The sequence below is a fragment of the Rattus norvegicus genome, chromosome 8, assembly GCF_021556685.1.
Source record: "Rattus norvegicus strain SHRSP/BbbUtx chromosome 8, alternate assembly SHRSP_T2T, whole genome shotgun sequence".
Taxonomy (NCBI): domain Eukaryota; kingdom Metazoa; phylum Chordata; class Mammalia; order Rodentia; family Muridae; genus Rattus; species Rattus norvegicus.
This window is the reverse complement of record NC_141541.1, coordinates 11,504,458-11,530,723: the sequence shown is the minus strand read 5'-3', so window position 1 is coordinate 11,530,723 and position 26,266 is coordinate 11,504,458. Positions and strand designations below refer to the sequence as shown.

Below are 26,266 nucleotides of genomic sequence, written 5' to 3'. Positions count from 1 at the left end.
GATAGAGACTGAATGAGAACAAAATGTCTCTGTTTCTCTCTATCTCTCTGTTTCTCTGTCTGTCTCTGTCTGTGTGTAAATGTATTTTTGCATAATAAATATTTAGTCAGTATATCTTTGATTGTACTGTATTAGAATGTTTGATTTTTAAAATGCCCTGACCCTCCCTAGCTGCAGAACTCAGAGGAGCAGGCCCTGTTCCTAACCAAGGAGCACAGTAGATCTGATCATGATGGCAAGGGCACTGGTGAGTTGCTTGAGGGCATGAGGTGGGAGAGCTAGCCCAACACATCCAGAGCTGCAGCATTCAGAAGAGTAGACCCTACAACTCACCTGGGCAGCACTCTAGAGCTAGTCTTCTGGTGTGGATATAGTTAGCCGTCTCTCAGGGCATGACAGCAGGAGAGCTGGCTCTGCCTCTGGCTAGCAGTGGCACTGGGTAAGCTAGTCAAGGAAATTGATAGAGAATTTGCCCTGGTGGTGAGGATACAGGAGAGCTGCATGCTGACCCGCTTAGCTACCACCAAGACATAAATCCAAGGCCTTGAGTTGGCACACCCCAACATCTATCCCACCTATGAACTACTGGAGCACAGATACAATGCTGCAGGATTGCCCCATGACAGAAGGCAACACAAGATATCCGAGAGGAGTCCCAGTAAGGATCCAATATTGATAATGTAACAGAAGCCTTAAACCAGATGAATGTCTCATTGCAATGAACATTTGCAAATAAAGAAATGTGAACAAAAGAGTACACTGTGGGACACTCTGCTACAGCTTTCACAATATTTTTTCTTTTGGGAGAGAGGTTGAAAAGACAGAGGGTAGTTGTCTCTGTGTTTTACTGCTGTGAACAGACACACATGACCAAGACAAGTCTTATAAAGGACAACAATTAATAGGGGCTGGGTTACAGGTTCAGAGGTTCAGTCTAGTATCATAAAGGTGGGAGTATGGCAGCATTCAGGCAGGCATGACACTGAGTTCTACATCTCCATCTGAAGGCTGCTAGCAGAATACTGGCTTCCAGGCAGCTAGGATGAGGGTCTTATAGCCCACACTCAGTGACACACCTATTCCAACAGGCCCACACCTGGGCCAAGCTTGTACAAACCATCACATTCCACTCCCTGGCCCCAATACACTTGTCCAAACATATGAGTCTATGGAGGCCATAACCAAACATAGCATAATAAAAAAATACATTTAGCCTAATTCCAAAAGTTCCAATAGTCTGTAGCAATCTCAATAATGTTAAAAGTTCAAAGTCTCTTCTGAGATTCAATTGTAATTCCCAAAGCAAGACAGGAAACTATCTCTCACATCTGATGTCAAAGGAGTCTTCAGATCTCCAACTCTTTTTTTCATTTTTGTTGATGGCAACAAATTACTTTCTCCTAGGTTGGTTCCATTCCCTGTTAATAACTTTACTCAGCAGATAGCCCATGACACTGGCATCTCAAATATTGGGGTTTCCAAGGCAACTTTAATGTTACGCCTTCTTCTTCTTTCAAAGACTGGGTTCCACACATGATCTTCTGGGATCCTCCAAAGGACTGGTGTCACTTCTCCAGTTCTGCCCTCTGTAGAATTATAAGCTCAGGTTGATCCACTCCACTGTTGCTGCTATTCTTGGTGATCATCCCATCCCATAGTACTGGCATCTCCAATACACTTGGGTCTTCCACTGCAACTAGGCTTCACCAATAGCCTCTCATAAACTCTCTTCATGGTGCCAAGCCTCAATTCCTTTGTATGACCCCTTCAGTTCTGGGCCATCAACTGCAACTGAGGCTGCACCTTTACCAATGGCCTTCCATGGCCTCACATAATACCAAGCCTCAGCTGCTCTTCACAATGCCTTCAAAACCAGCACCACATGGGTGACTCTTGCACATTACCAAGTGCAGCTGCTGCAGAAAGTACAATGTTGGCTATCTCTGGAACACAGATTCTTTGTGCTCTCAGAAAACACCTCCCAGGAAATTTACCTCAGTGATGTTGGTGTCTTCTTAATCAACGCTAATTTCTTAGCTCCAGCTAACCAGCATCAACTGTCCAAGTAGTCTCTTCTACTTTTCACTCTAAAGCCAGAGCCACATGGCTGAAGCTGCCAAGTTCCACTACTTGCAGGAGCTGGAACCTGGCCTCCTTGCTCTACTACATTATTACTAGCTTTATGTTTTTCAACTCCTTCATTGCCCTGCCTAAGCTTGGCTGTCCCGGATCATGCTATATACATCATTCTTTAACCCAGAGATCTGCATGCCTGTCTCCTGGGATTAAAGGGGTGTACCACCAAACCTAGATTTAAGTTTTTCTTCATCTAGAACTTGCTTTGTCTCAAACTTGCCTTGAACTCAGAGATCTGTTTTGCTTTATCTCCTGGGATTAAAGGTATGTACCACCATGCATGGATCTAAATGTAGCTAGGTAGGATCTTGCCCCTAAATCCCTTAATCTGTTAACTCCTAGAACATGGAATTCAGCTCCATTTCACTTCCTCATGCCCCTTTAATACTTGAATCATATATTTTATCTTTTTTCCTTTCTCAGCTTGCTACACTTGTTTAAAAGGCTCTTCATGAGATTTAACCAGAGAACAAAGTCCATAATGGTCATTTCTGAGATTTCCTTTGTCAGTGCAATTAATCTGAGTTTCTTAACCTTAGCCTCAGGAAGACTCTTCAGTCAAGGGCAAAAAGTATCCACATTCTTCACCAAAATACCACAAGAACAGTCTCTAGGCCACATATTGAAATTCTTCTCTACTAAAACCTCTCTGGTCAGGTCAGCACAGTCCAAATCACTCACATCTTTCTAGTCCTTCTAGGAAAGCCCATTAAGCCCCACTTAAAGCATTCCAATCCTTTCCAAATCCAAAGTCCCCAAATCCACATTGTTTCAAACAAAAGCATGGTCAGGCCTATCACAGCAATACCCCAGTCCCTAGAACCAACTTCTGTCTTAGTTAGTGTTTTACTTCTGTGAACAGACACCATGACCAAGGCAAGTCTTATAAAGGAAAACATTTAATTGTGAATGGATTACAGGCTCAGAGGTTCAGTCCAGTATCATCAAGGTGAAAACATGGCAGCATCCAGGCAGACATGGTAAAGGAGGAGCTGAGAGTTCTACATTTTCGTCTGAAGGCTGCTAGCAGAATACTGGCTTCCAGGTAGTTAGGATGTGGGTCTTACACCCATAGTGACACACCTACTTCAACAGGTCCACACCTTCTAATAGTGCCACTTGCTGGGCTGAGCGTATACAAACCATCACAGTAGGGATGGGGAGATAAGTGGAATTGGGGTTCAAGATGTGAAATTCACAAAGAATTAATAAAAAGTTAAATAAAAATTATTTGAGGAGGCAGACACGCCTGGGAAACCAGAAGAGACTGCACTCTGCACACATCTCGGATGCCAGAGGAAAACACCAAACGCCATCTGGAACCCTGGTGCACTGAAGCTCCCGGAAAGGGCGGCGCAGATCTTCCTGGTTGCTGCCGCCACAGAGAGCTCGTGGGCAGCACCCCGAGAGCGAACTTCAGCCTCGGGGCCACAGGTAAGACCAACTTTTCTGCTGCAAGTGACCTGCCTGGTGAACTCAAGACACAGACCCACAGGAACAGCTGAAGACCTATAGAGAGGAAAAACTACACGCCCAAAAGCAGAACACTCTGTCCCCATAACTGGCTGAAAGAAAACAGGAAAACAGGTCTACAGCACTCCTGACACACAGGCTTATAGGACAGTCTAGCCACTGTCAGAAATAGCAGAACAAAGTAACACTAGAGATAATCTCATGGCGAGAGGCAAGCACAGGAACCCAAGCAACAGAAACCAAGACTACATGGCATCATCGGAGCCCAATTCTCCCACCAAAACAAAAATGGAATATCCAAACACACCAGAAAAGCAAGATCTAGTTTCAAAATCATATTTGATCATGATGCTGGAGGACCTCAAGAAAGACGTGAAGAACTCCCTTAGAGAAACACAGGAAAACATTAATAAACAAGTAAAAGCCTACAGAGAGGAATTGCAAAAATCCCTGAAAGAATTCCAGGAAAACACAATCAAACAGTTGAAGGAATTAAAAATGGAAATAGAAGCAATCAAGAAAGAACACATGGAAACAACCCTGGATATAGAAAACCAAAAGAAGAGACAAGGAGCTGTAGATACAAGCTTCACCAACAGAATACAAGTGATGGAAGAGAGAATCTCAGGAGCAGAAGATTCCATAGAAATCATTGAATCAACAGTCAAAAATAATGTAAAGCAGAAAAAGCTACTGGTCCAAAACATACAGGAAATCCAGGACTCAATGAGAAGATCAAACCTAAGGATAATAGGTTTAGAAGAGAGTGAAGACTCCCAGCTCAAAGGACCAGTACATATCTTCAACAAAATCATAGAAGAAAACTTCCCTAACCTAAAAAAAGAGATACCCATAGGCATACAAGAAGCCTACAGAACTCCAAATAGATTAGACCAGACCAGAAACACCTCCCATCACATAATAGTCAAAACACCAAATGCACAAAATAAAGAAAGAATATTAAAAGCAGTAAGGGAAAAAGGTCAAGTAACATATAAAGGCAGACCTATCACAATCACACCAGACTTTTCGCCAGAAACTATGAAGGCCAGAAGATCCTGGACAGATGTCATACAGACCCTAAGAGAGCACAAATGCCAGCCCAGGTTACTGTATCCTGCAAAACTCTCAATTAACATAGATGGAGAAACCAAGATATTCCATGACAAAACCAAATTTACACAGTATCTTTCTACAAATCCAGCACTACAAAGGATAATAAATAGTAAAGCCCAACAGAAGGAGGCAAGCTATACCCTAGAAGAAGCAAGAAACTAATCGTCTTGGCAACAAAACGAAGAGAAGAAAAGCACACAAAAATAACCTCACATCCAAATATGAATATAACAGGAAGTAATAATCACTATTCCTTAATATCTCTCAATATCAATGGCCTCAACTCCCCAATAAAAAGACATAGATTAACAAACTGGATACGCAACGAGGACCCTGCATTCTGCTGCCTACAGGAAACACACCTCAGAGACAAAGACAGACACTACCTCAGAGTGAAAGGCTGGAAAACAACTTTCCAAGCAAATGGTCGGAAGAAGCAAGCTGGAGTAGCCATTCTAATATCAAATGAAATCAATTTTCAACTAAAAGTCATCAAAAAGGATAAGGAAGGACACTTCATATTCATCAAAGGAAAATCCACCAAGACGAAGTCTCAATCCTAAATAACTATGCCCCAAATACAAGGGCACCTACATATGTAAAAGAAACCTGACTAAAGCTCAAAACACACATTGCACCTCACACAATAATATTAGGAGACTTCAACACCCCACTCTCATCAATGGACAGATCATGGAAACAAAAATTAAACAGAGACGTAGACAGACTAAGAGAAGTCATGAGCCAAATGGACTTAACAGATATTTATAGAACATTCTATCCTAAAGCAAAAGGATATACCTTCTTCTCAGCTCCTCATGGTACTTTCTCCAAAATTGACCATATAATTGGTCAAAGAACGGGCCTCAACAGGTACAGAGAGATAGAAATAATCCCATGTGTGCTATCAGACCACCACGGCCTAAAACTGGTCTTCAATAACAATAAGGGAAGAATGATCACATATACGTGGAAATTGAACAATGCTCTACTCAATGATAACCTGGTCAAGGAAGAAATAAAGAAAGAAATTAAAAACTTTTTAGAATTTAATGAAAATGAAGGTACAATATACCCAAACTTATGGGACACAAGGAAAGCTGTGCTAAGAGGAAAACTCATAGCACTGAGTGCCTGCAGATAGAAACAGGAAAGAGCATATATCAGCAGCTTGACAGCACACCTAAAAGCTCTAGAACAAAAAGAAGCAAATACACCCAGGAGGAGTAGAAGGCAGGAAATAATTAAACTCAGAGCTGAAATCAACCAAGTAGAAACAAAAAGGACCATAGAAAGAATCAACAGAACCAAAAGTTGGTTCTTTGAGAAAATCAACAAGATAGATAAACCCTTAGCCAGACTAACGAGAGGACACAGAGAGTGTGTCCAAATTAACAAAATCAGAAATGAAAAGGGAGACATAACTACAGATTCGGAGGAAATTCAAAAAATCATCAGATCTTACCATAAAAGTCTATATTCAACAAAACTTGAAAATCTACAGGAAATGGACAATTTCCTAGACAGATACCAGGTACCGAAGTTAAATCAGGAACAGATAAACCAGTTAAACAACCCCATAACTCCTAAGGAAATAGAAGCAGTCATTAAAGGTCTCCCAACCAAAAAGAGCCCAGGTCCAGACGGGTTTAGTGCAGAATTCTATCAAACCTTCATAGAGACCTCATACCAATATTATCCAAACTATTCCACAAAATTGAAACAGATGGAGCACTCCCAAATTCCTTCTATGAAGCCACAATTACTCTTATACCTAAACCACACAAAGACCCAACAAAGAAAGAAAACTTCAGACCAATTTCCCTTATGAATATCGACGCAAAAATACTCAATAAAATACTGGGAAACCTAATCCAAGAGCACATCAAAACAATCATCCACCATGATCAAGTAGGCTTCATCCCAGTCATGCAGGGATGGTTTAATATACAGAAAACCATCAACATGATTCATTATATAAACAAACTGAAAGAACAAAACCACATGATCATTTCATTAGATGCTGAGAAAGCATTTGACAAAATTCAACACCCCTTCATGATAAAAGTCCTGGAAAGAATAGGAATTCAAGGCCCATACCTAAACATAGTAAAAGCCATATACAGCAAACCAGTTGCTAACATTAAACTAAATGGAGAGAAACTTGAAGCAATCCCACTAAAATCAGGGATTAGACAAGGCTGCCCACTCTCTCCCTACTTATTCAATATAGTTCTTGAAGTTCTAGCCAGAGCAATCAGACAACAAAAGGAGATCAAAGGGATACAGATCGGAAAAGAAGAGGTCAAAATATCACTATTTGCAGATGATATGATAGTATATTTAAGTGATCCCAAAAGTTCCACCAGAGAACTACTAAAGCTGATAAACAACTTCAGCAAAGTGGCTGGGTATAAAATTAACTCAAATAAATCAGTTGCCTTCCTCTATACAAAAGAGAAACAAGCCGAGAAAGAAATTAGGGAAACGACACCCTTCATAATAGACCCAAATAATATAAAGTACCTCGGTGTGACTTTAACCAAGCAAGTAAAAGATCTGTACAATAAGAACTTCAAGACTCTGAAGAAAGAAATTGAAGAAGACCTCAGAAGATGGAAAGATCTCCCATGCTCATGGATTGGCAGGATTAATATAGTAAAAATGGCCGTTTTACCAAAAGCAATCTACAGATTCAATGCAATCCCCATAAAATACCAATCCAATTCTTCAAAGAGTTAGACAGAACAATTGGCAAATTCATCTGGAATAACAAAAAACCCAGGATAGCTAAAACTATCCTCAACAATAAAAGGACTTCAGGGGGAATCACTATCCCTGAACTCAAGCAGTATTACAGAGCAATAGTGATAAAAACTGCATGGTATTGGTACAGAGACAGACAGATAGACCAAAGGAATAGAATTGAAGACCCAGAAATGAATTCAAACACCTATGGTCACTTGATTTTTGACAAAGGATCCAACCATCCAATGGAAAAAAAGATAGCATTTTCAGCAAATGGTGCTGGTTCAACTGGAGGGCAACATGTAGAAGAATGCAGATCGATCCATGCTTATCACCCTGTACAAAGCTTAAGTCCAAGTGGATCAAGAACCTCCACATCAAACCAGACACACTCAAACTAATAGAAGAAAAACTAGGGAAGCATCTGGAACACATGGGCACTGGAAAAAATTTCCTGAACAAAACAACAATGGCTTATGCTCTAAGATCAAGAATCGACAAATGGGATCTCATAAAACTGCAAAGCTTCTGTAAGGCAAAGGACACTGTGGTTAGGACAAAATGGCAACCAACAGATTGGGAAAAGATCTTTACCAATCCTACAACAGATAGAGGCCTTATATCCAAAATATACAAAGAACTCAAGAAGTTAGACCGCAGGGAGACAAATAACCCTATTAAAAATGGGGTTCAGGGCTAAACAAAGAATTCACAGCTGAGGAATGCCGAATGGCTGAGAAACACCTAAAGAAATGTTCAACATCTTTAGTCATAAGGGAAATGCAAATCAAAACAACCCTGAGATTTCACCTCACACCAGTGAGAATGGCTAAGATCAAAACCTCAGGTGACAGCAGATGCTGGCGAGGATGCGGAGAAAGAGGAACACTCCTCCATTGTTGGTGCAATTGCAGACTGGTACAACCATTCTGGAAATCATTTGGAGGTTCCTCAGAAAATTGGACATTGAACTGCCTGAGGATCCAGCTATACCTCTCATGGGCATATACCCAAAAGATGCCCCAACATATAAAAAAGACACGTGCTCCACTATGTTCATCGCAGCCTTATTTATAATAGCCAGAAGCTGGAAAGAACCCAGATGCCCTTCAACAGAGGAATGGATACAGAAAATGTGGTACATCTACACAATGGAATATTACTCAGCTATCAAAAACAACGAGTTTATGAAATTCGTAGGCAAATGGTTGGAACTGGAAAATATCATCCTGAGTGAGCTAACCCAATCACAGAAAGACATACATGGTATGCACTCATTGATAAGTGGCTATTAGCCCAAATGCTTGAATTACCCTAGATGCCTAGAACAAATGAAACTCAAGACGGATGATCAAAATGTGAATGCTTCACTCCTTCTTTAAAAGGGGAACAAGAATACCCTTGGCAGGGAATAGAGAGGCAAAGATTAAAACAGAGACTGAAGGAACACCCCTTCAGAGCCTGCCCCACATGTGGCCCATACATATACAGCCACCCAATTAGACAAGATGGATGAAGCAAAAGTGCAGACCGACAGGAGCCGGATGTAGATCTCTCCTGAGAGACACAGCCAGAATACAGCAAATACAGAGGCGAATGCCAGCAGCAAACCACTGAACTGAGAATAGGACCCCCGTTGAAGGAATCAGAGAAAGAACTGAAAGAGCCTGAAGGGGCACGAGACCCCATATGTACAACAATGCCAAGCAACCAGAGCTTCCAGGGACTAAGCCACTACCTAAAGACTATACATGGACTGACCCTGGACTCTGACCTCATAGATAGCAATGAATATCCTAGTAAGAGCACCAGTGGAAGGGGAAGCCCTGGGTCCTGCTAAGACTGAACCCCCAGTGAACTAGACTGTTGGAGGGAGGGCGGCAATGGGGGGAGGGTTGGGAGGGGAACACCCATAGGGAAGGAGAGGGGGGAGGGGGATGTTTGCCCGGAAACCGGGAAAGGGAATAACACTGGAAATGTATATAAGAAATACTCAAGTTAATAAAAAAAATTGTTTGAGATACTGTCTGGAGTTTTATACAAGGTCATTGAATGGATTTTGAAATAGGATTAGCACAGAATTTACAATTTCTGAAATGTCTCTAAATACACTGCTGCCAGTTTGTACTGTGTTTTTATGCATAGCAGCATTCTTGAGTTTGATCATTATGAAGTCAAAATATTGATCATCTCTGAGAAAAGTTGAAGATGCTCTCCAAATATTCAGCCAAGGTTTGATTTTTGATGTAAAAATAAACAGCAAACCATTTCTTTAGTATTCAGTTAGTTTTCTTTAATAAATTACAAAATTATATGTATGCTGAAAAGTGTTTCCAAATAAAAGTATGATTTATTATCAGTAAGTGTTTGAATACCTATCACATAAAATTTTCTCAGACTAAAGAGGATTGTGAGTACAATGAGCTTGAGAAGCTCTGGTCCAGATCCGTGTTCTAGACCCTGAGCAACTGCATAGCATGGTCCATATTTGCATAAACCCTAAAGTAATTTTCCTACTTTTTCTCAATCAGAGAACCAAATACTCTATAATTACTTGCATTTGTGTCAGTCTAGCTTTTAAAGGACATTTTGGAGAGACCCAACCGCCTGGTCAGGTGGGCACTCCTGAGGCTGCAGAGCGGAAAAGACCACCAACACTGCTCACCCCTGGCCACATCCCTGGCCCAAGAGGAAACTGTATAAGGCCTCTGGGCTCCCGTGGGGGAGGGCCCAGGAGCAGCAGGACACCTGCCTGAGACACCGCCGGAACCTGAGGGAAACAGACCTGATAAACAGTTCTCTGCACCCAAATCCCGTGGGAGGGAGAGCTGAACCTTGAGAGAGGCAGACAAGCCTGGGAAACCAGAAGAGACTGCTCTCTGCACACACATCTCGGATGCCAGAGGAAAAAGCCAAAGACCATCTGGAACCCTGGTGCACTGAAGCTCCCGGAAACTGCGGCACAGGTCTTCCTGGTTGCTGCCGCTGCAGAGAGCCCGTGGGCAGCACCCCACGAGCGAACTTGAGCCCCGGGACCACAGGTAAGACCAACTTTTCTGCTGCAAGAAAGCTGCCTGGTGAGCTTGGGACACACGGAAGCAGAATTCCTCTAGGACCGGGCACATTCTGTGTTTACCGGAAGTCCCACACCCGCGTATCCTGGCCCGCAGCAGCTCTCTGCTCCCAGACCCTGTGAGAGAGAGACCCAACCGCCTGGTCAGGTGGGCACTCCTGAGGCTGCAGAGCAGAAGAGACCACCAACACTGCTCACCCCTGCCCACATCCCTGGCCCAAGAGGAAACTGTATAAGGCCTCTGGGCTCCCGTGGGGGAGGGCCCAGGAGCGGCAGGACCCCTGTGCCTGAGACACCACCAGAACCTGAAGGAAACAGACCGGATAAACAGTTCTCTGCACCCAAATCCCGTGGGAGGGAGAGCTACACCTTCAGAGAGGCAGGCAAGCCTGGGAAACCAGAAGAGACTGCTCTCTGCACACACATCTCGGACGCCAGAGGAAAAAGCCAAAGACCATCTGGAACCCTGGTGCACTGAAGCTCCCGGAAACGGCAGCACAAGTCTTCCTGGTTGCTGCCGCTGCAGAGAGCCCGTGGGCAGCACCCCACGAGCGAACTTGAGCCTCGTGACCACAGGTAAGACCAAATTTTCTGCTGCAAGAAAGCTGCCTGGTGAACTCAAGACACAGGCCCACAGGAACAGCTGAAGACCTGTAGAGAGGAAAAACTACATGCCGGAAAGCAGAACGCTCTGTCCCCATAACTGACTGAAAGAGAGGAAAACAGGTCTACAGCACTCCTGACACACAGGCTTATAGTACAGTCTAGCCACTGTCAGAAATAGCAGAACAAAGTAACACTAGAGATAATCTGATGGCGAGAGGCAAGCACAGGAACCCAAGCAACAGAAACCAAGACTACATGGCACCATCGGAGCCCAATTCTCCCATCAAAACAAACATGGAATATCCAAACACACCAGAAAAGCAAGATCTAGTTTCAAAATCATTTTTGATCATGATGCTGGAGGACTTCAAGAAAGACGTGAAGAACTCCCTTAGAGAACAAGTAGAAGCCTACAGAGAGGAATCGCAAAAATGCCTGAAAGAATCGCAAAAATCCCTGAAAGAATTCCAGGAAAACATAAATAAACAAGTAGAAGCCCATAGAGAGGAGACACAAACATCCCTGAAAGAATTCCAGGAAAACATAAATAAACAAGTAGTGAAAAGAAAATTATACGAATTCTAGGTTTATAAATATAAAAATTAAAAAAATAAACCCCAAAAGGCCACAGACCCAGGGCTAAGCCCTGCAGCCAAGACTAGCAGGCCATAAAGATAAAGGAGCACAGGAAACACTGTTCAGGCAGGACTGACAAGCCATAAAGAAAAGGAATGCAGGAACCAGCCTGAGTTAATGGGACTGATTCATGGGACGTCTGGCAGGAAGACATCTCCCCCCAGCTCACTCAGGGCCATCCTCCAGACCCTGATAAGCCCCTGACTTCTAACACGTACTCTTTCTGCTTTGTTCTCACTGCTATGTTTGAATGAGCCAATTGTATGTAACCACGCCAAAACCCCCTAGCCTTCTCTATATAACCCTCTGACTTTTGAGTTTCGGGGCCGACACCTCTGTCTCCTGCGTGGGATACGTGTCGGCCCGGAGATCTCTGTAATAGGTCTCCGTAATAAACCTCGCCTTTGCTTATTACATCCAAAATGGTCTCTCTGTGTCTGGGGTCCGCGATTTCCCAAGACTTGAGTAAGGGTCTCTCTGCGTGGGATCTTTCATAATAATGGGGGCTCGTCCGGGATCTGCGCGACCACCCCAGACTCCGAAGACCCCTTGGAGGTGAGTTGGATGTTTGTCTGAGTGTTTCTGTGAGAGCGGCGCCGCATTTGTCAGTCTGTGTCTGTCTGTTTTGGTTCCGCCGTGTGTGTATATGTGTGTGTCTCGGTACCGGTGAAGTCTCACTCTGGTCAGTACTTAGAGAGTGGACGTGGAGTCTCACTCTGGTCAGTACTTAGAGAGTGGACGTGGAGTCTCACTCTGGTCAGTACTTAGAGAGTGGACGTGGAGTCTCACTCTGGTCAGTGCTTAGAGAGTGGACGTGGAATCTCACTCTGGTCAGTGCTTAGAGAGTGGACGTGGAGTCTCACTCTGGTCAGTGCTTAGAGAGTGGACGTGGAGTCTCACTCTGGTCAGTGCTTAGAGAGTGGACGTAGAGTCTCACTCTGGTCAGTGCTTAGAGAGTGGACGTGGAGTCTCACTCTGGTCAGTGCTTAGAGAGTGGACGTGGAGTCTCACTCTGGTCAGTGCTTAGAGAGTGGAAGTGGAGTCTCACTCTGGTCAGTGCTTAGAGAGTGGAAGTGGAGTCTCACTCTGGTCAGTACTTAGAGAGTGGACGTGGAGTCTCACTCTGGTCAGTACTTAGAGAGTGGACGTGGAGTCTCACTCTGGTCAGTACCTAGAGAGTGGACGTGGAGTCTCACTCTGGTCAGTGCTTAGAGAGTGGAAGTGGAATACGTGTTAGTGTCTGTTGTCTGTATTCTGTTTCTGTGTTTGGTATCCCAGAAGCAGCTAAGGTTAAGCTGCAGTTTGGGCCAGGTACTGAAGGTACCAGGCATCTGTGAAAATTGGTTATAGGATGCTTTGTCTTGGTCTTGTTTGTCTGGTTTGTTTTCTGTGGTATTGTCGAGTGTCTTTTTGGCTTTTGTTTCGTTTTTAAATTTAGACTGACGACTGTGTTTAAAATCTTGGACTGACGACTGTGTTTAAAATCTTGGACTGACGACTGTGTTTGAAATCATGAAACTGTTTGCTTTGTTCGTCATAGAGTTTTACTTGGTCCTCTTGGTGCTTAAGTTAAAAGTTAAAAATAATTTGCTTGAGAGAAATTGTTTTCTGCCAAGGAGTTTTGTCTTTCTCTCTTGAGCCTCCTCCCCAAGGAGAGAGGCCCCTCCCTTTACTCCCCTTGATCAGCCTAGCTGCTGTTAACAGTTGTGTAAACAGACATTAACAAAAACCTTGAGGACAAAACCTCTCATAAATAAAAAAGTTCCCCAGATTAGGCCTCCGGTATAAAACAAGTATAGTGAGTAAGAAACTTAATTTTATGGACCCCGCTCCAAGTGGCGGTGTGTTGGTTGATAGCCAACGTTAATTTTTTAAAACATAGTGTTTTATCTGTGCTTGTGCTCGCAACACACAGTAGGGGGGAGCGAAATTAGCTGCGGAGCTGCTACAGCGAGCATGGGGACTTCTCAAGTCTCACCCAATTTTTCTGGCTCTTCAGGAGCTGTTTAAAAGGAAAAGGCTTAAGGTAAAAAGAAACACTATAGAGAGATTTCTTAGTGAATTACTACACCTTGGTTCGCGATCTCTGGGAATCTCACGATGGACAGCTGAGATAAACTAGAAAAAGATTTAAATTTTGCTTGAGAGCAAGGATTCTTAAAGGCGGAGTTTCAGCCGGTATGGCACTTAGTGCATAGCTGCCTAAAAGATCAGAAATGCTGTCAACAGGCTATAAAAAAGGGACAGGCTGTGTTAGAAATGCTACAGGAAGAATGATCTAAAAAGGCTGAGAGTGAGGTGGGGGAGGACTCTAAAGAAAACAAGAACAAGAAAAGAATTTCTGCTTTTAGTGGCCAGACCTTCAACTCTTGCTCACAGAAAGAGAGTGCTCATTAGAAGTTCTTTAAGGAGCCTGCCTTATCTGCTGGCCCTATTCCAAGAGAGGAGCCAGTCTCCAGCATTAAATTACTTTTCTCACTGGTCATCATTAGCATGGAGAATGCCTTTGATCTTATCCCCACAGCAGCCAGTTCCTGCCCCTGTGGTCGAAATGTCCCAGGTTGGGGGGCAGAGAAGCCCCTAAAATAGTTTCAAAGAATCTACAACAAACTGTAAAGAACTTTGTTTTGTTTTGCCAGTCAAGATTTAGAATTCAGACTTTGGCTGTGGCGAAGGTCAGGATTAATGTTTTCTTTTCCATGGGCCTTTAGCCCACTGAGAAAGTTTGGTAAAGGGCTGCTACTGAGGTCCTGAAAGCCCCAGGTAAACTGGTTACAATTCTTTTGTCAGCTGCTTAGTATCTAACACCCAGGTTCTACCGTCTCTCCATCCTTTTGTTATTAGTTGTTACTGGAAGCCTAGTGCCATTTAGAGGATGGGTCTCTTGAGCGATAAAGCCACTGAGCTGGCACTAAAGGAAGGTACTCCTTAAGAGAAAATCTAAGTCCGGAGAGACAGCCGGTAGCAGATAGGCTGCCCCTCTGCTCACTTTTCTGTTTCACAGACACAAGGTCTTTTTGTCCCAAAAAAGCCTCCTGGCTTAGCTGTGTGACTAAATGCTGTTTGCCCTCTTCAGTGGACCTCTATTCTCAAGATTCCCTTGTTTTCTCACCATCCCATTTGAGATGCTTGTTAGTAACTGTTACAGGTCTTCTTTACCACCGAGGAAAGACAGAATCCTACTAGAGGCCAGAAAAAGTGTTCCAGAGATGGATGGAAGGCCCTCAATTCTGCCTGCTCTCTTCAAACGCCTAAAGGTAGGGAGTGCCAGGTCTGCCGCCAGGCTCCAAGGGTGGGTCTCTGAGGGGCTAAAAAATGCCCCACCAATCTGGCTAAGATAAAGAAAAGATATAAAGAGAATGTTACAGAAATTTAAAGGGTTAAGTTAAGTTGCCGAGAGTTAGTACAAATTACAGAGAAAGAGGTAAAAAAAAAAAAACAGGAAGCTAGGGAAAAAAAGAGACAAAAAGAAGAAGTTAGAGAGCTAAAGAGAGATAAAAGACAAGAGAGGAACATATACTGGCCACAGTAGTTAGGGAACCTAGGAAGATAGTACCTGGCAACAGAAGAGAATTCCTGGCTAAAGATCAGTGTGCCTAATACGAAAAAAAAGGACATTGGGTCAGGGACTGCCCCAGAAAGAACAAGAGGGGACACTGGAGAGCCTCTTGGTGCTGGTTATACACAGAGATAGAAGGGAAGCCCGCCCAGTTGTTTTGTGGATACAGGGACCCAATGCTCTGTGCTCCTATGCCCCCCAGTGGGCCAATATCCAAAGACCTTGAGTACAAAGAGCTACTGACAACGAACAATACTTATGGACTGCCCGAAGAACAGTGGACCTTGGCGTGGGCCGGGTAACCCACCCACTAATTCATGGTCATCCCTGACTGCCCCTATCCCTTGCTCATGAGAAAACTGTTCTCCAAAATGGCTTACGTGGGCTAAAATGGCTGGGTGAGGCCAGGTGTATACATATCTGCAGACTATAAATGTAGAGCTTAAGACCTGTCTCAGTACACCAGTACCTGATGCTGGGAGATGTGTGGCTTAGTGCTTTTCGGCCTGAAACACATCACTCCTGCCAGCCGGGCACTAACAATTATCACCCAATCCAGGACTTAAACTGTGATAGAGTGGCTGATGTTTTGCCTTTGGATAGAGTGTCCCAAAAGATGGGACCACTGGTCAGCTGCCATGGACTAGATTCTCCAATGGTTGGGGACAATCTGGTCACCTTGCTGCCCAATCCGGACCTGGAGCCACCACAGCACGAGTGTCAAACACTGACAGAAGCACATGGGTGGAGGAAAGACCTCTGCGACTGGCTGATTGACCCCTGCTGAAAGTGGAGGCTACCTTGCCCACAGACGAACAGTTCTCTTCATAAAGGTCAGAGATAAGTGGGTGCTACCGTGGTGGACAACACAATGTCATCTGGGATGGCTGAACCTCAACCCCCCAACACATCAGCGCCACAGATGCCTTTGCCATCTCTTAGATGCCCTGATGAAGCCAACAACTGTGAGTACTATTCATTGCTTAGGATATCAGGAGGAAAGAGATTCAGTGACATGGGACAGTAACAAAACAGATAAAGTGGCTCGAGAAATGGTTATACAGGAGCCTATCCTGGTTACAGGCCTACAAGAGACAGCCACTGGGAACTGAGATTGGACTAAGGGATGGCCTCACTTAGAATGTACAACAGAAGAAAAGGCCCAAGTTGTTTAAAAGATAAAAGGACAATGACACACTTGGGGAGAAAGCTATACCCCCCAAAGAACAAACAAAAGACTCACTTTGCCAAATTAAGAAATGGACTCATTTAAGAGATAAGAAGTTTGTCCAAATAGTTAAAATATATATAATAGACTTTAAGATTTTAGCCAAGAGAGACAGTAAAAAGTATAAGATATGTCAGTAAGTGAATGCTTAACAAACAAACAAGACAAAGAGACCTAGAGAGTTTAATAAAAAGTCAAAGTGAACTTCACTGAGATAAAACCAGAAAAATATAATCACAAGTATCTCCTAGTGCTTGTAGATACTTTTTCAAGAATAGATAGAAGCGACCCCCGGATCCCGGCCCGCAGCAGCTCTCTGCTCCCAGACCCGGTGAGAGAGAGACCCAACCGCCTGGTCAGGTGGGCACTCCTGAGGCTGCAGAGCAGAAGAGACCACCAACACTGCTCACCCCTGCCCACATCCCTGGCCCAAGAGGAAACTATATAAGGCCTCTGGGCTCCCGTGGGGGAGGGCCCAAGAGCGGCAGGACTTCTGCGCCTGAGACACCGCCGGAACCTGAAAGAAACAGACCGGATAAACAGTTCTCTGCACCCAAATCCCGTGGAAGGGAGAGCTACACCTTCAGAGAGGCAGACAAGCCTGGGAAACCAGAAGAGACTGCTCCCTGCACACACATCTCGGACGCCAGAGGAAAAAGCCAAAGACCATCTGGAACCCTGGTGCACTGAAGCTCCCGGAAGGGGCGGCACAGGTCTTCCTGGTTGCTGCCGCTGCAGAGAGCCCCTGGGCAGCACCCCACGAGCGAACCTGAGCCTCGGGACCACAGGTAAGACCAAATTTTCTGCTGCAAGAAAGCTGCCTGGTGAACTCAAGATACAGGCCCACAGGAACAGCTGAAGACCTGTAGAGAGGAAAAACTACACACCCGAAAGCAGAACACACTGTCCCCATAACTGACTGAAAGAGAGGAAAACAGGTCTACAGCACTCCTGACACACAGGCTTATAGGTCAGTCTAGCCACTGTCAGAAATAGCAGAACAAAGTAACACTAGAGATAATCTGATGGCGAGAGGCAAGCGCAGGAACCCAAGCAACAGAAACCAAGACTGCATGCCATCATCGGAGCCCAATTCTCCCACCAAAACAAACATGGAATATCCAAACACACCAGAAAAGCAAGATCTAGTTTCAAAATCATATTTGATCATGATGCTGGAGGACTTCAAGAAAGACATGAACACACTTAGGGAAACACAGGAAATCATTAATAAACAAGTAGAAGCCTACAGAGAGGAATGGCAAAAATCCCTGAAAGAATTCCAGGAAAACACAATCAAACAGATGAAGGAATTAAAAATGGAAATAGAAGCAATCAAGAAAGAACACATGGAAACAACCCTGGATATAGAAAACCAAAAGAAGAGACAAGGAGCTGTAGATACAAGCTTCACCAACAGAATACAAGAGATGGAAGAGAGAATCTCAGGAGCAGAAGATTCCATAGAAATCATTGACTCAACTGTCAAAGATAATGTAAAGCGGAAAAAGCTACTGGTACAAAACATACAGGAAATCCAGGACTCAATGAGAAGATCAAACCTAAGGATAATAGGTATAGAAGAGAGTGAAGACTCCCAGCTCAAAGGACCAGTAAATATCTTCAACAAAATCATAGAAGAAAACTTCCCTAACCTAAAAAAAGAGATACCCATAGGCATACAAGAAGCCTACAGAACTCCAAATAGATTGGACCAGAAAAGAAACACCTCCCGTCACATAATTGTCAAAACACCAAACGCACAAAATAAAGAAAGAATATTAAAAGCAGTAAGGGAAAAAGGTCAAGTAATATATAAAGGGAGACCTATCAGAATCACACCAGACTTCTCGCCAGAAACTATGAAGGCCAGAAGATCCTGGACTGATGTCATACAGACCCTAAGAGAACACAACTGCCAGCCCAGGTTACTGTATCCAGCAAAACTCTCAATTAACATTGATGGAGAAACCAAGATATTCCATGACAAAACCAAATTTACACAATATCTTTCTACAAATCCAGCACTACAAAGGATAATAAATGGTAAACCCCAACATAAGGAGGCAAGCTATACCCTAGAAGAAGCAAGAAACTAATCGTCTTGGCAACAAAACAAAGAGAATGAAAGCACACAAACATAACCTCACATCCAAATATGAATATAAAGGGAAACAATAATCACTATTCCTTAATATCTCTCAATATCAATGGCCTCAACTCCCCAATAAAAAGACATAGATTAACAAACTGGATACGCAACGAGGACCCTGCATTTTGCTGCCTACAGGAAACACACCTCAGAGACAAAGACAGACACTACCTCAGAGTGAAAGGCTGGAAAACAACTTTCCAAGCAAATGGTCAGAAGAAGCAAGCTGGAGTAGCCATTCTAATATCAAATAAAATCAATTTCCAACTAAAAGTCATCAAAAAAGATAAGGAAGGACACTTCATATTCATCAAAGGAAAAATCCACCAAGATGAACTCTCAATCCTAAATATCTATGCCCCAAATACAAGGGCACCTACATACGTAAAAGAAACCTTACTAAAGCTCAAAACACACATTGCACCTCACACAATAATAGTGGGAGATTTCAACACCCCACTCTCATCAATGGACAGATCATGGAAACAGAAATTAAACAGTGATGTCGACAGACTAAGAGAAGTCATGAGCCAAATGGACTTAACGGATATTTATAGAACATTCTATCCTAAAGCAAAAGGATATACCTTCTTCTCAGCTCCTCATGGAACTTTCTCCAAAATTGACCATATAATTGGTCAAAAAACGGGCCTCAACAGGTACAGAAAGATAGAAATAATCCCATGCGTGCTATCGGACCACCACGGCCTAAAACTGGTCTTCAATAACAATAAGGGAAGAATGCCCACATATACGTGGAAATTGAACAATGCTCTACTCAATGATAACCTGGTCAAGGAAGAAATAAAGAAAGAAATTAAAAACTTTTTAGAATTTAATGAAAATGAAGATACAACATACTCAAACTTATGGGACACAATGAAAGCTGTGCTAAGAGGAAAACTCATAGCGCTGAGTGCCTGCAGAAAGAAACAGGAAAGAGCATATGTCAGCAGCTTGACAGCACACCTAAAAGCTCTAGAACAAAAAGAAGCAAATACACCCAGGAGGAGTAGAAGGCAGGAAATAATCAAACTCAGAGCTGAAATCAACCAAGTAGAAACAAAAAGGACCATAGAAAGAATCAACAGGACCAAAAGTTGGTTCTTTGAGAAAATCAACAAGATAGATAAACCCTTAGCCAGACTAACGAGAGGACACAGAGAGTGCGTCCAAATTAACAAAATCAGAAATGAAAAGGGAGACATAACTACAGATTCAGAGGAAATTCAAAAAATCATCAGATCTTACTATAAAAGCCTATATTCAACAAAACTTGAAAATCTTCAGGAAATGGACAATTTCCTAGACAGATACCAGGTATCAAAGTTAAATCAGGAACAGATAAACCAGTTAAACAACCCCATAACTCCTAAGGAAATAGAAGCAGTCATTAAAGGTCTCCCAACCAAAAAGAGCCCAGGTCCAGATGGGTTTAGTGCAGAATTCTATCAAACCTTCATAGAAGACCTCATACCAATATTATCCAAACTATTCCACAAAATTGAAACAGATGGAGCCCTACCGAATTCCTTCTACGAATCTACAATTACTCTTATACCTAAACCACACAAAGACACAACAAAGAAAGAGAACTTCAGACCAATTTCCCTTATGAATATCGACGCAAAAATACTCAATAAAATTCTGGCAAACCGAATTCAAGAGCACATCAAAACAATCATCCACCATGATCAAGTAGGCTTCATCCCAGGCATGCAGGGATGGTTTAATATACGGAAAACCATCAACGTGATCCATTATATAAACAAACTGAAAGAACAGAACCACATGATCATTTCATTAGATGCTGAGAAAGCATTTGACAAAATTCAACACCCCTTCATGATAAAAGTCCTGGAAAGAATAGGAATTCAAGGCCCATACCTAAACATAGTAAAAGCCATATACAGCAAACCAGTTGCTAACATTAAACTAAATGGAGAGAAACTTGAAGCAATCCCACTAAAATCAGGGACTAGACAAGGCTGCCCACTCTCTCCCTACTTATTCAATATAGTTCTTGAAGTTCTAGCCAGAGCAATCAGACAACAAAAGGAGATCAAAGGGATACAGATCGGAAAAGAAGAGGTCAAAATATCACTATTTGCAGATGATATGATAGTATATTTAAGTGATCCCAAAAGTTCCACCAGAGAACTACTAAAGCTGATAAACAACTTCAGCAAAGTGGCTGGGTATAAAATTAACTCAAATAAATCAGTTGCCTTCCTCTATACAAAAGAGAAACAAGCCGAGAAAGAAATTAGGGAAACGACACCCTTCATAATAGACCCAAATAATATAAAGTACCTCGGTGTGACTTTAACCAAGCAAGTAAAAGATCTGTACAATAAGAACTTCAAGACACTGAAGAAAGAAATTGAAGAAGACCTCAGAAGATGGTAAGATCTCCCATGCTCATGGATTGGCAGGATTAATATAGTAAAAATGGCCATTTTACCAAAAGCAATCTACAGATTCAATGCAATCCCCATCAAAATACCAATCCAATTCTTCAAAGAGTTAGACAGAACAATTTGCAAATTCATCTGGAATAACAAAAAACCCAGGATAGCTAAAGCTATCCTCAACAATAAAAGGACTTCAGGGGGAATCACTATCCCTGAACTCAAGCAGTATTACAGAGCAATAGTGATAAAAACTGCATGGTATTGGTACAGAGACAGACAGATAGACCAATGGAATAGAATTGAAGACCCAGAAATGAACCCACACACCTATGGTCACTTGATTTTTGACAAAGGAGCCAAAACCATCCAATGGAAAAAGATAGCATTTTCAGCAAATGGTGCTGGTTCAACTGGAGGGCAACATGTAGAAGAATGCAGATCGATCCATGCTTATCACCCTGTACAAAGCTTAAGTCCAAGTGGATCAAGGACCTCCACATCAAACCAGACACACTCAAACTAATAGAAGAAAAACTAGGGAAGCATCTGGAACACATGGGCACTGGAAAAAATTTCCTGAACAAAACACCAATGGCTTATGCTCTAAGATCAAGAATTGACAAATGGGATCTCATAAAACTGCAAAGCTTCTGTAAGGCAAAGGACACTGTGGTTAGGACAAAACGGCAACCAACAGATTGGGAAAAGATCTTTACCAACCCTACAACAGGTAGAGGCCTTATATCCAAAATATACAAAGAACTCAAGAAGTTAGACCGCAGGGAAACAAATAACCCTATTAAAAAATGGGGTTCAGAGCTAAACAAAGAATTCACAGCTGAGGAATGCCGAATGGCTGAGAAACACCTAAAGAAATGTTCAACATCTTTAGTCATAAGGGAAATGCAAATCAAAACAACCCTGAGATTTCACCTCACACCAGTGCGATTGGCTAAGATCAAAAACTCAGGTGACAGCAGATGCTGGCGAGGTTGTGGAGAAAGAGGAACACTCCTCCATTGTTGGTGGGATTGCAGACTGGTAAAACCATTCTGGAAATCAGTCTGGAGGTTCCTCAGAAAATTGGACAATGAACTGCCTGAGGATCCAGCTATACCTCTCTTGGGCATATACCCAAAAGATGCCTCAACATATAAAAGAGACACGTGCTCCACTATGTTCATCGCAGCCTTATTTATAATAGCCAGAAAATGGAAAGAACCCAGATGCCCTTCAACAGAGGAATGGATACAGAAAATGTGGTACATCTACACAATGGAATATTACTCAGCTATCAAAAACAACGAGTTTATGAAATTCGTAGGCAAATGGTTGGAACTGGAAAATATCATCCTGAGTGAACTAACCCAATCACAGAAAGACATACATGGTATGCACTCATTGATAAGTGGCTATTAGCCCAAATGCTTGAATTACCCTAGATCCCTAGAACAAACGAAACTCAAGACGGATGATCAAAATGTGAATGCTTCACTCCTTCTTTAAATGAGGAAAAAGAATACCCTTGGCAGGGAAGGGAGAGGCAAAGATTAAAACAGAGACTGAAGGAACACCCATTCAGAGCCTGTCCCACATGTGGCCCATACATATACAGCCACCCAATTGGACTAGATGGATGAAGCAAAGAAGTGCAGACCAACAGGAGCTGGATGTAGATCGCTCCTGAGAGACACAGCCAGAATACAGCAAATACAGAGGCGAATGCCAGCAGCAAACCACTGAACTGAGAATAGGTCCCCTATTGAAGGAATCAGAGAAAGAACTGGAAGAGCTTGAAGGGGCTCGAGACCCCAAAAGTACAACAATGCCAAGCAACCAGAGCTTCCAGGGACTAAGCCACTACCTAAAGACTATACATGGACTGACCCTGGACTCTGACCCCATAGGTAGCAATGAATATCCTAGTAAGAGCACCAGTGGAAGGGGAAGCCCTGGGTCCTGCTAAGACTGAACCCCCAGTGAACTAGTCTATGGGGGGAGGGCGGCAATGGTGGGAGGGTTGGGAGGGGAACACCCATAAGGAAGGGGAGGGGGGAGGGGGATGTTTGCCCGGAAACCGGGAAAGGGAATAACACTCGAAATGTATATAAGAAATACTCAAGTTAATAAAAAAAAAAAAAAAAAAAAGAATAGATAGAAGCTTTCCTCACCAAACGAGAGACGGCCTCTACAATCATCAAGAAGATACTGAAAGAAATCTTCCCCAGGTCTGGAATGCCCAAGGTAATCTGGTCAGACAACGGTCCTACTTTCATTGCCAAGGTAAGCCAGGGTGTGGCCAAGTATTTAGAGGTCGATTAGAAATTACATTATATTTACAGACCTCAAAGTTCAGGACAGGTAGAGTAAATAAATAGAACTCTAAAAGAGACCCTAAACAAATTGACTATGGAGACTGGCACAGACTGGGTGACACTCCTTCCCTCCTGCTCTCTTCAGAGCAAGAAATACCCCTTCCAAATTTCAGCCTTACCCCCTTTGAGATCTTATATGGGGCCTCAGCTCCCCTGACTATATTAGATGATGTTACTGAACCAACATGTCATAGTGCCATAGTAATAATGATTTGTGTGCCAGGCTAAAAGACCTACAGGTGATACAGAAAGAAATCTGCTCACAGCTGACAGCAGCCTATGCCCCGGAGACCCCTGAGACATCCCATCAGTTCCAGGTCGGAAGCAGCTACACTGAGCCCAGACACTCGAGCCTCGCTGGAAAGGACCATACCTGGTGCTGCTGACCACCCTGACAGCTGTCAATTCTCAGCCCTCACCAGCCGTGTACTAGCTGTTGGGGCTGAGAGCTGAGACTTAGAGGGACACTCAACATGTTTGCCCTGGGTTCCATCGAGATAGGTGGGGGGATAGGCTTGATTTCTATTACAAATGATGTAACATTACATATGTTAATACTCCTAACACTTCTTGGGACTGTGCCTCAGGGATCACTACCTGTATAAGTTTAAAAGTTCTGAAAGACAGTAATGACCTTGGTGTATAGGTTTAGATAGTGTCCAGATAGAATCCTGATGCCAAAGACTTTTTAGCTGACCTCCAAGAATACCTAACCTCCCTCTCAGAGGTAGTCCTTCAAAATAAGAAAAGATTAGACCTGATATTCCTTAAAGAAGGAGTCTGTGTGCTATACTGAAAGAAAAATGTTGCTTCTATACAGACCATTCAGGAATAATTAAAGACTCCATAAATAAACTTAAAAAAAGGTTAGACAAAAGACAGACAGGAAAACACATCAGAGATGGTTCGAGAGCTAGTTTAGTAGATCTCCCTGGATGACTACCCTACACTCTGCTACAGCTGGGCCATTATTAATAATTTTCTTGGTTTTAGTTTTTGGCTCCTGCGTGACAAACAGGTTAATTGCTTTTGTTAAAAATTGAGTGGGTGCTGTGCGGTTGATGGTTGTGAGACAACAGTACCAGTCAGTTAGGACAACTGGTGAGACCAAATAAGACTTGATATCAAAATTCTAAGATTAGAATTATTTAATAGGAGAAGACGGGAATGAAAAGAAAATTATACGAATTCTAGGTTTATAAATATAAAAATTAAAAAAATAAACCCCAAAAGGCCACAGACCCAGGGCTAAGCCCTGCAGCCAAGACTAGCAGGCCATAAAGATAAAGGAGCACAGGAAACACTGTTCAGGCAGGACTGACAAGCCATAAAGAAAAGGAATGCAGGAACCAGCCTGAGTTAATGGGACTGATTCATGGGACGTCTGGCAGGAAGACATCTCCCCCCAGCTCACTCAGGGCCATCCTCCAGACCCTGATAAGCCCCTGACTTCTAACACGTACTCTTTCTGCTTTGTTCTCACTGCTATGTTTGAATGAGCCAATTGTATGTAACCACGCCAAAACCCCCTAGCCTTCTCTATATAACCCTCTGACTTTTGAGTTTCGGGGCCGACACCTCTGTCTCCTGTGTGGGATACGTGTCGGCCCGGAGATCTCTGTAATAGGTCTCCGTAATAAACCTCGCCTTTGCTTATTACATCCAAAATGGTCTCTCTGTGTCTGGGGTCCGCGATTTCCCAAGACTTGAGTAAGGGTCTCTCTGCGTGGGATCTTTCAGTAGAAGCCCATAGAGAGGAGACACAAAAATCCCTGAAAGAATTCCAGGAAAACACAATCAAACAGTTGAAGGAATTAAAAATGGAAATAGAAGCAATCAAGAAAGAACACATGGAAACAACCCTGGATATAGAAAACCAAAAGAAGAGACAAGGAGCTGTAGATACAAGCTTCACCAACAGAATACAAGAGATGGAAGAGAGAATCTCAGGAGCAGAAGATTCCATAGAAATCATAGACTCAACTGTAAAAGATAATGTAAAGCGGAAAAAGCTACTGGTCCAAAACATACAGGAAATCCAGGACTCAATGAGAAGATCAAACCTAAGGATAATAGGTATAGAAGAGAGTGAAGACTCCCAGCTCAAAGGACCAGTAAATATCTTCAACAAAATCATAGAAGAAAACTTCCCTAACCTAAAAAAAGAGATACCCATAGACATACAAGAAGCCTACAGAACTCCAAATAGATTGGACCAGAAAAGAAACACCTCCCGTCACATAATTGTCAAAACACCAAACGCACAAAATTAAAGAAAGAATATTAAAAGCAGTAAGGGAAAAAGGTCAAGTAACATATAAAGGGAGACCTATCAGAATCACACCAGACTTTTCGCCAGAAACTATGAAGGCCAGAAGATCCTGGACTGATGTCATACAGAACCTAAGAGAACACAACTGCCAGCCCAGGTTACTGTATCCAGCAAAACTCTCAATTAACATTGATGGAGAAACCAAGATATTCCATGACAAAACCAAATTTACACAATATCTTTCTACAAATCCAGCACTACAAAGGATAATAAATGGTAAAGCCCAACAGAAGGAGGCAAGCTATACCCTAGAAGAAGCAAGAAACTAATCGTCTTGGCAACAAAACAAAGAGAATGAAAGCACACAAACATAACCTCACATCCAAATATGGATATAACGGGAAGCAATAATCACTATTCCTTAATATCTCTCAATATCAATGGCCTCAACTCCCCAATAAAAAGACATAGATTAACA

At 42.8% G+C, this 26,266-nt stretch overlaps 1 long non-coding RNA gene across 1 annotated transcript; it reads left to right on the top strand.

The window, feature by feature from the left end:
- The first annotated feature begins 12,112 nt into the window (after positions 1-12,112).
- On the top strand, positions 12,113-25,175 carry LOC148003938 (uncharacterized). The gene is made up of 2 exons (XR_015627054.1): positions 12,113-12,343; positions 23,740-25,175. It is a non-coding gene; the product is annotated as an uncharacterized LOC148003938 (long non-coding RNA).
- The last annotated feature ends 1,091 nt before the right edge of the window (positions 25,176-26,266 follow it).